Below are 10961 nucleotides of genomic sequence, written 5' to 3'. Positions count from 1 at the left end.
AAAGTTTAAGTGCAACAATGGAGTTTGATGTTTTGGGTGAATTTGCTTTTAGTTTTCTCCAAAACTATACAGTAAAATGCTTTGAAAATGAATCCAGTGATAGTCTAGGTCACTCTGAATACATATGCATTAAAGGAATGAGCTAACCTATAAAGGAACACCTTATATGAATTTTGGAAAATGGGAAAAAGTGCAAGTGCAACAACGGAGTTTGATGTTTTGGGTAAATTTGCTTTTCGGTTTTGAGAAAACTATACAGTAAAATGCTTTGAAAATTAATACAGTGATAGGCCGGGTCACTCTGAATACATATAACTTGAAATATTGAGCTAACCTATAAAGCAACCCTTTTTATGGATGTTGGAAAATGGGACACACTGCAATTGCTAGGATTCATTTTGTTGTTTTGGGTGAATATGCTTTTAGTTTTCTCCAAAATTATACAGTAAAATGCTTTGAATATGAATCCAGTGATAGTCGGGCTCACTCTGTATACATGTGACATGAAATATTGAGCTAACCTATAAAGCAACCCTTTTTATTAATGTTGGAATATGGGGAAAAGTTTAAGTGCAACTGGAGTTTGATGTTTTGGGTGAATTTGCTTTTAGTTTTCTCCAAAACTATACAGTAAAATGCCTTGAATATTAATACAGTGATAGTAGGGGTCACTCTGAATACATGTGACTTGAAATATTGAGCTAACCTATAAAGCAACCATTTTTATTAATGTTGGAATATGGGGAAAAGTTTAAGTGCAACTATGGAGTTTGATGTTTTGGGTGAATTTGCTTTTAGTTTTCTCCAAAACTATACAGTAAAATGCCTTGAATATTAATACAGTGATAGTAGGGGTCACTCTTAATACATATGACTTGAAATATTGAGCTAACCTATAAAGCAACCATTTTTATTAATGTTGGAATATGGGGAAAAGTTTAAGTGCAACAATGGAGTTTGATGTTTTGGGTGAATTTGCTTTTAGTTTTCTCCAAAACTATACAGTAAAATGCTTTGAAAATGAATCCAGTGATAGTCTAGGTCACTCTGAATACATATGCATTAAAGGAATGAGCTAACCTATAAAGGAACACCTTATATGAATTTTGGAAAATGGGAAAAAGTGCAAGTGCAACAACAGAGTTTGATGTTTTGGGTAAATTTGCTTTTCGGTTTTGAGAAAACTATACAGTAAAATGCTTTGAAAATTAATACAGTGATAGTCTAGGTCACTCTGAATACATATACATTAAAAGAATGAGCTAACCTATAAAGGAACACTTTATATGAATTTTAGAAAATGGGAAAAAGTGCAAGTGCAACAATGGAGTTTGATGTTTTGCGTGAATTTGCTTTTAGTTTTCTCCAAAACTATACAGTAAAATGCCTCGAAAATTAATACAGTGGAAGTAGGGGTCACTCTGAATACATATAACTTGAGCGAATGAGCTAACCTATAAAGGAACACCTTATATGAATTTTGGAAAATGGGAAAAAGTTGAAGTGCAACAATGGAGTTTGATGTTTTGGGTGAATTTGCTTTTAGTTTTCTCCAAAACTATAAAGTAAAATGCTTTGAAAATGAATCCAATGATAGTCTAGGTCACTCTGAATACATATACATTAAAGAAATGAGCTAACCTATAAAGGAACACCTTATATTAATTTTGGAAAATGGGAAAAAGTTGAAGTGCAACAATTGAGTTTGATGTTTTGGGTGAATTTGCTTTTAGTTTTCTCCAAAACTATACAGTAAAATGCTTTGAAAATGAATCCAGTGATAGTCTAGGTCACTCTGAATACATATGCATTAAAAGAATGAGCTAACCTTTAAAGGAACACTTTATATGAATTTTTGAAAATGGGAAAAAGTGCAAGTGCAACAACGGAGTTTGATGTTTTGGGTAAATTTGCTTTTCGTTTTCTCAAAAACTATACAGTAAAATGCTTTGAAAATTAATACAGTGATAGTCCGGGTCACTCTGAATACATACTGTATAACTTGAAATATTGAGCTAACCTATAAAGCAACCCTTTTTATGGATGTTGGAAAATGGGACACACTGCAATTGCTAGGATTCATTTTGTTGTTTTGGGTGAATATGCTTTTAGTTTTCTCCAAAACTATACAGTAAAATGCTTTGAAAATGAATCCAGTGATAGTCGGGCTCACTCTGTATACATGTGACTTGAAATATTGAGCTAACCTATAAAGCAACCCTTTTTATTAATGTTGGAATATGGGGAAAGTTTAAGTGCAACTGGAGTTTGATGTTTTGGGTGAATTTGCTTTTAGTTTTCTCCAAAACTATACAGTAAAATGCTTTGAATATTAATACAGTGATAGTAGGGGTCACTCTGAATACATATAACTTGAAATATTGAGCTAACCTATAAAGCAACCCTTTTTATTAATGTTGGAATATGGGGAAAAGTTTAAGTGCAACAATGGAGTTTGATGTTTTGGGTGAATTTGCTTTTAGTTTTCTACAAAACTATACAGTAAAATGCCTTGAATATTAATACAGTGATAGTAGGGGTCACTCTGAATACATGTGACTTGAAATATTGAGCTAACCTATAAAGCAACCATTTTTATTAATGTTGGAATATGGGGAAAAGTTTAAGTGCAACAATGGAGTTTGATGTTTTGGGTGAATTTGCTTTCAGTTTTCTCCAAAACTATACAGTAAAATGCTTTGAAAATGAATCCAGTGATAGTCTAGGTCACTCTGAATACATATGCATTAAAAGAATGAGCTAACCTATAAAGGAACACTTTATATGAATTTTAGAAAATGGGAAAAAGTGCAAGTGCAACAATGGAGTTTGATGTTTTGCATGAATTTGCTTTTAGTTTTCTCCAAAACTATACAGTAAAATGCCTCGAAAATTAATACAGTGAAAGTAGGGGTCACTCTGAATACATATGACTTGAGAGAATGAGCTAACCTATAAAGGAACACCTTATATGAATTTTGGAAAATGGGAAAAAGTTGAAGTGCAACAAATGAGTTTGATGTTTTGGGTGAATTTGCTTTTAGTTTTCTCAAAAACTATACAGTAAAATGCTTTGAAAATGAATCCAGTGATAGTCTAGGTCACTCTGAATACATATGCATTAAAAGAAAGAGCTAACCTATAAAGGAACACTTTATATGAATTTTTGAAAATGGGAAAAAGTGCAAGTGCAACAATGGAGTTTGTTTTGGGTGAATTTGCTTTTAGTTTTCTCCAAAACTATACAGTAAAATGCCTCGAAAATTAATACAGTGAAAGTAGGGGTCACTCTGAATACATATGACTTGAGAGAATGAGCTAACCTATAAAGGAACATCTTATATGAATTTTGGAAAATGGGAAAAAGTGCAAGTGCAACAACTTAGTTTGATGTTCTGGGTAAATTTGCTTTTCGTTTTCTCCAAAACTATACAGTAAAATGCCTTGAATATTAATACAGTGATAGTAGGGGTCACTCTGAATACATGTGACTTGAAATATTGAGCTAACCTATTCACCTTATTTTCCATGGCAACAACGGTGCCGCCATTGCGCTCGTTTTGTCATCTTACTTCCGGCTGAGGGACCGGATGTAACGTACCTAAGCTAGTGGCTGGCTAGATAACAGATCGCAGAACGAAGAGAAGTATGATATATGCTCAGTTAGGGGCTGCATAACAATTGTATTAAAAAAAACAATTGCACCAACGATGTAGCGAACACATTGTGACGCGGTCGGAGTGTTGTGGTGCACTTTACAATTTACACCCACCACCTAAAGAAGAGAAACACCTGAGGAAATGGATGACGGCGCTAAATTTGAAGCGCCCACCCAAGCGCTCTTATGTGTGTTTGTACCATTTCATGGACGGGAAGGCGACTGACGAACACCCTTACCCCGAGAAATGGCTCGACTACGATGTCCCGTTAAAGAGGTCACGCCGGGGATGAAAAGGTTGTCAGATTCGGGTAAGCTAACCTTAACTAGCTATGTGTTTGCTCGCCTAACGTTAGATTTATGAAGTCCATTCTATGAATACATTTATGATCAGTAACAGGCAGTTAACGAAGACCGCGAATTTTCCATGATTACCATTGTCCACCTATTTATTTAATATTTACGGTAGTACAAGATATTATAGTACATTACAATAGCTCACATTATTCCTGCTACAGAGATTGCAGGTGATAGCAGGCCAGCTATCTACATTTCTCATTCAGATACTGACCTACGTTTGAACACTACAGTTAACAGTGTGTATACTGTTTTGTCTCTAATGCCTCTCTCTCTCTCTCTCTCTCTCACACACACACACACACACACACAGTTCTAAGTTCGGGTCACATATTAATTCTCATGATATATTGTAAGTACTAATGTAAAAATGTTGAATTATTTCCACAGATGTATCGATGACCGCCAGTGATGCAGTGGACAGCTGTGAGGGTGATCAGATCCACATGCCCCTGATCTTGCTTAAAGTCACCAGAAGTTACCTGCTGTGATAGTTATTTTTTATGAACCTTTACAAAGTCACCAGAAGTTACCTGCTGTAATAGATATTTTTATGAACCTTTACAGTGTCACCTGACATTACCTGCTGTAAATAGTTTTTATTTATCTTAATTTGATCTTTTTTTTCATCTTTAATCTCTGATTTGAAGGAATAAGTCATGTCAAGTTTGCAAGTTAATTCCATCTTGGTTTATTACATATGGAAATAAAATGTTGAAATTTTATAGGATGGTCAGTAGGAGGTGTCTCTTGCTTCCTGGAAACAACAAACACTGATCAACACATCACAAATGATTTTATACAACTTATATTAAATTATCCATGTTCTAAAAAACAAATCACAGTCTGTCTCTTGTTTAACACAACTGATTTAAAACAACTTATTTCATATAGTTAGTCTTCACCCACACCCTCTACATCCCATCCCAATTACCTAATATCCTATCCTTAACCTAATTATTCTCATTCCTGTTTATTTACAAAGCTGCAACTATCTTGTTGAAAGCAGCAGGTCGCCTGCCTGAAACTCATCTGACACGAGGAAGCACACACTTAAAATAAAAGGTTTGTAGTCTAGCTACAGTCTTGGCAGAGAATTGCTGATTGTGTGGCACATGTAACTTGCTGTGATGGATCCCAGATGAGCAGCTTACAGAAACTCAGCCCTGTACAGAACATGGCAAACCTAAAATACATTTCAAAGATTTTACAGTTGTCTTATTTCAGAATCATTCATTATTATTATACTTGACACTTACCTACATTATTCATTGATTAGACTTAATGTACACCTACCAAATCTTACCTTTACCTTACCTTTTGCATATACACTGTGCAGAATTAAGAGGCAAGCTGATTTTCTGATCATATTTTTTGGTAAAATTTACCAATTCCAAACCAATCTTAACTATTAATTTTGCATTTAATCTTTTAGAAGTGATATATCATCTTTTTTTGGCTCGTTTAATCTGTAAATTAAATCTGCCTAATAATTATGCATACCTGGATTTAAGGCGTTTTTCACTTCCAAGTTCCAGCCTCCTCCTTTTCTAATGTGTAACTGATAAACGTTCACTTACCTTACTCCACTGTACAATTAAGTTATTAGACAAAATACTTAGTCTGATGATGGTCATCAAACACGTTATTATACTTTTAAACATTTATAACTTCGTGTATATTAACATCACACTCACACACACACAAAACTAACCAGCACCATGCTGAGAGGTTTAGACGGCTCGACTGGCTGGTTGCACGTTCAATTTTAAAAAGACGAAAAAACCTTCGCTGTGTAACAGTACATACAGGTTTACCCACTGTCTCACTATGTAAATACTGGTAAGCCTCGGTACATTTTTTTTAAAATCATTTTTCCTTGCTGCTCCATCAACTCCTTCTGACAGGGCAGTTAAAGTGGTTAACTCTGGCCACTTCTTCATATCGTCTAACATTACCCACGTTAACAGCGACGATGGATGGGACAATTTGAGACCATTTGATCGTCGTAAGACGTTTTCATCGTGCTCCCAATTTATAACATAACGTTCTTTGTCATTTCGCCACAGTTATAGCTAGCTATAAACAATCTTACAACTACTAAACTAGTAACCGGATGTGCCGTTATCGGTTTAGCGGAAGTCGGATGACAAAATGCGGAAATGCGAAGTATTAAAAGTGGGCGGGGCGGAATAAGGTGAATAAAGCAACCATTTTTATCAATGTTGGAATATGGGGAAAAGTTTAAGTGCAACAATGGAGTTTGATGTTTTGGGTGAATTTGCTTTTAGTTTTCTCCAAAACTATACAGTAAAATGCTTTGAAAATGAATCCAGTGATAGTCTAGGTCACTCTGAATACATATGCATTAAAAGAATGAGCTAACCTATAAAGGAACACTTTATATGAATTTTAGAAAATGGGAAAAAGTGCAAGTGCAACAATGGAGTTTGATGTTTTGCGTGAATTTGCTTTTAGTTTTCTCCAAAACTATACAGTAAAATGCCTCGAAAATGAATCCAGTGATAGTCTAGGTCACTCTGAATACATATGCATTAAAAGAATGAGCTAACCTATAAAGGAACACTTTATATGAATTTTTGAAAATGGGAAAAAGTGCAAGTGCAACAACTTAGTTTGATGTTCTGGGTAAATTTGCTTTTCGTTTTCTCAAAAACTATACAGTAAAATGCTTTGAAAATTAATACAGTGATAGGCCGGGTCACTCTGAATACATATAACTTGAAATATTGAGCTAACCTATAAAGCAACCCTTTTTATGGATGTTGGAAAATGGGACACACTGCAATTGCTAGGATTCATTTTGTTGTTTTGGGTGAATATGCTTTTAGTTTTCTCCAAAATTATACAGTAAATTGCTTTGAATATGAATCCAGTGATAGTCGGGCTCACTCTGTATACATGTGACATGAAATATTGAGCTAACCTATAAAGCAACCCTTTTTATTAATGTTGGAATATGGGGAAAAGTTTAAGTGCAACTGGAGTTTGATGTTTTGGGTGAATTTGCTTTTAGTTTTCTCCAAAACTATACAGTAAAATGCCTTGAATATTAATACAGTGATAGTAGGGGTCACTCTGAATACATGTGACTTGAAATATTGAGCTAACCTATAAAGCAACCATTTTTATTAATGTTGGAATATGGGGAAAAGTTTAAGTGCAACTATGGAGTTTGATGTTTTGGGTGAATTTGCTTTTAGTTTTCTCCAAAACTATACAGTAAAATGCCTTGAATATTAATACAGTGATAGTAGGGGTCACTCTTAATACATATGACTTGAAAGAATGAGCTAACCTATAAAGGAACACTTTATATGAATTTTGGAAAATGGGAAAAAGTTTAAGTGCAACAATGAAGTTTGATGTTTTGGGTGAATTTGCTTTTAGTTTTCTCCAAAACTATACAGTAAAATGCCTTGATAATTAATACAGTGATAATAGGGGTCACTCTAAATACATATGCATTAAAAGAATGAGCTAACCTATAAAGGAACACTTTATATGAATTTTGGAATATGGGAAAAAGTTTAAGTGCAACAATGGAGTTTGATGTTTTGGGTGAATTTGCTTTTAGTTTTCTCCAAAACTGTACAGTAAAATGCCTTGAATATTAATACAGTGATAGTAGGGGTCACTCTGAATACATGTGACTTGAAATATTGAGCTAACCTATAAAGCAACCATTTTTATTAATGTTGGAATATGGGGGAAAGTTTAAGTGCAACAATGGAGTTTGATGTTTTGGGTGAATTTGCTTTTAGTTTTCTCCAAAACTATACAGTAAAATGCTTTGAAAATGAATCCAGTGATAGTCTAGGTCACTCTGAATACATATGCATTAAAGGAATGAGATAACCTATAAAGGAACACCTTATATGAATTTTGGAAAATGGGAAAAAGTGCAAGTGCAACAACGGAGTTTGATGTTTTGGGTAAATTTGCTTTTCGGTTTTGAGAAAACTATACAGTAAAATGCTTTGAATATTAATACAGTGATAGTCTAGGTCACTCTGAATACATATACATTAAAAGAATGAGCTAAACTATAAAGGAACACTTTATATGAATTTTAGAAAATGGGAAAAAGTGCAAGTGCAACAATGGAGTTTGATGTTTTGCGTGAATTTGCTTTTAGTTTTCTCCAAAACTATACAGTAAAATGCCTCGAAAATTAATACAGTGGAAGTAGGGGTCACTCTGAATACATATAACTTGAGAGAATGAGCTAACCTATAAAGGAACACCTTATATGAATTTTGGAAAATGGGAAAAAGTTGAAGTGCAACAATGGAGTTTGATGTTTTGGGTGAATTTACTTTTAGTTTTCTCCAAAACTATAAAGTAAAATGCTTTGAAAATGAATCCAATGATAGTCTAGGTCACTCTGAATACATATACATTAAAGAAATGAGCTAACCTATAAAGGAACACCTTATATTAATTTTGGAAAATGGGAAAAAGTTGAAGTGCAACAATTGAGTTTGATGTTTTGGGTGAATTTGCTTTTAGTTTTCTCCAAAACTATACAGTAAAATGATTTGAAAATGAATCCAGTGATAGTCTAGGTCACTCTGAATACATATGCATTATAAGAATGAGCTAACCTTTAAAGGAACACTTTATATGAATTTTTGAAAATGGGAAAAAGTGCAAGTGCAACAACGGAGTTTGATGTTTTGGGTAAATTTGCTTTTCGTTTTCTCAAAAACTATACAGTAAAATGCTTTGAAAATTAATACAGTGATAGTCCGGGTCACTCTGAATACATACTGTATAACTTGAAATATTGAGCTAACCTATAAAGCAACCCTTTTTATGGATGTTGGAAAATGGGACACACTGCAATTGCTAGGATTCATTTTGTTGTTTTGGGTGAATATGCTTTTAGTTTTCTCCAAAACTATACAGTAAAATGCTTTGAAAATGAATCCAGTGATAGTCGGGCTCACTCTGTATACATGTGACTTGAAATATTGAGCTAACCTATAAAGCAACCCTTTTTATTAATGTTGGAATATGGGGAAAGTTTAAGTGCAACTGGAGTTTGATGTTTTGGGTGAATTTGCTTTTAGTTTTCTCCAAAACTATACAGTAAAATGCTTTGAATATTAATACAGTGATAGTAGGGGTCACTCTGAATACATATAACTTGAAATATTGAGCTAACCTATAAAGCAACCCTTTTTATTAATGTTGGAATATGGGGAAAAGTTTAAGTGCAACAATGGAGTTTGATGTTTTGGGTGAATTTGCTTTTAGTTTTCTCCAAAACTATACAGTAAAATGCCTTGATAATTAATACAGTGATAATAGGGGTCACTCTAAATACATATGCATTAAAAGAATGAGCTAACCTATAAAGGAACACTTTATATGAATTTTGGAATATGGGAAAAAGTTTAAGTGCAACAATGGAGTTTGATGTTTTGGGTGAATTTGCTTTTAGTTTTCTCCAAAACTGTACAGTAAAATGCCTTGAATATTAATACAGTGATAGTAGGGGTCACTCTGAATACATGTGACTTGAAATATTGAGCTAACCTATAAAGCAACCATTTTTATTAATGTTGGAATATGGGGAAAAGTTGAAGTGCAACAATGGAGTTTGATGTTTTGGGTGAATTTGCTTTTAGTTTTCTCCAAAACTATACAGTAAAATGCTTTGAAAATGAATCCAGTGATAGTCTAGGTCACTCTGAATACATATGCATTAAAGGAATGAGATAACCTATAAAGGAACACCTTATATGAATTTTGGAAAATGGGAAAAAGTGCAAGTGCAACAACGGAGTTTGATGTTTTGGGTAAATTTGCTTTTCGGTTTTGAGAAAACTATACAGTAAAATGCTTTGAATATTAATACAGTGATAGTCTAGGTCACTCTGAATACATATACATTAAAAGAATGAGCTAACCTATAAAGGAACACTTTATATGAATTTTAGAAAATGGGAAAAAGTGCAAGTGCAACAATGGACTTTGATGTTTTGCGTGAATTTGCTTTTAGTTTTCTCCAAAACTATACAGTAAAATGCCTCGAAAATTAATACAGTGGAAGTAGGGGTCACTCTGAATACATATAAATTGAGAGAATGAGCTAACCTATAAAGGAACACCTTATATGAATTTTGGAAAATGGGAAAAAGTTGAAGTGCAACAATGGAGTTTGATGTTTTTTGTGAATTTACTTTTAGTTTTCTCCAAAACTATAAAGTAAAATGCTTTGAAAATGAATCCAATGATAGTCTAGGTCACTCTGAATACATATACATTAAAGAAATGAGCTAACCTATAAAGGAACACCTTATATTAATTTTGGAAAATGGGAAAAAGTTGAAGTGCAACAATTGAGTTTGATGTTTTGGGTGAATTTGCTTTTAGTTTTCTCCAAAACTATACAGTAAAATGCTTTGAAAATGAATCCAGTGATAGTCTAGGTCACTCTGAATACATATGCATTAAAAGAATGAGCTAACCTTTAAAGGAACACTTTATATGAATTTTTGAAAATGGGAAAAAGTGCAAGTGCAACAACGGAGTTTGATGTTTTGGGTAAATTTGCTTTTCGTTTTCTCAAAAACTATACAGTAAAATGCTTTGAAAATTAATACAGTGATAGTCCGGGTCACTCTGAATACATACTGTATAACTTGAAATATTGAGCTAACCTATAAAGCAACCCTTTTTATGGATGTTGGAAAATGGGACACACTGCAATTGCTAGGATTCATTTTGTTGTTTTGGGTGAATATGCTTTTAGTTTTCTCCAAAACTATACAGTAAAATGCTTTGAAAATGAATCCAGTGATAGTCGGGCTCACTCTGTATACATGTGACTTGAAATATTGAGCTAACCTATAAAGCAACCCTTTTTATTAATGTTGGAATATGGGGAAAGTTTAAGTGCAACTGGAGTTTGATG

General features: G+C 33.6%; 1 long non-coding RNA gene across 1 annotated transcript; it reads left to right on the top strand.

Annotated features, from left to right (window-relative positions):
- Positions 1 to 3516: 3516 nt before the first annotated feature.
- LOC128021722 (uncharacterized) lies at positions 3517 to 4854 on the top strand. Its single transcript, XR_008185661.1, has 2 exons — positions 3517 to 3969; positions 4406 to 4854. It is a non-coding gene; the product is annotated as an uncharacterized LOC128021722 (long non-coding RNA).
- Positions 4855 to 10961: the final 6107 nt, after the last annotated feature.

The sequence above is a fragment of the Carassius gibelio genome, chromosome A2 (genome assembly GCF_023724105.1).
Source record: "Carassius gibelio isolate Cgi1373 ecotype wild population from Czech Republic chromosome A2, carGib1.2-hapl.c, whole genome shotgun sequence".
Lineage (NCBI taxonomy): Eukaryota > Metazoa > Chordata > Actinopteri > Cypriniformes > Cyprinidae > Carassius > Carassius gibelio.
The sequence above is the reverse complement of the archived record's forward strand: the minus strand, read 5'-3'. Positions and strand labels throughout refer to the sequence as shown.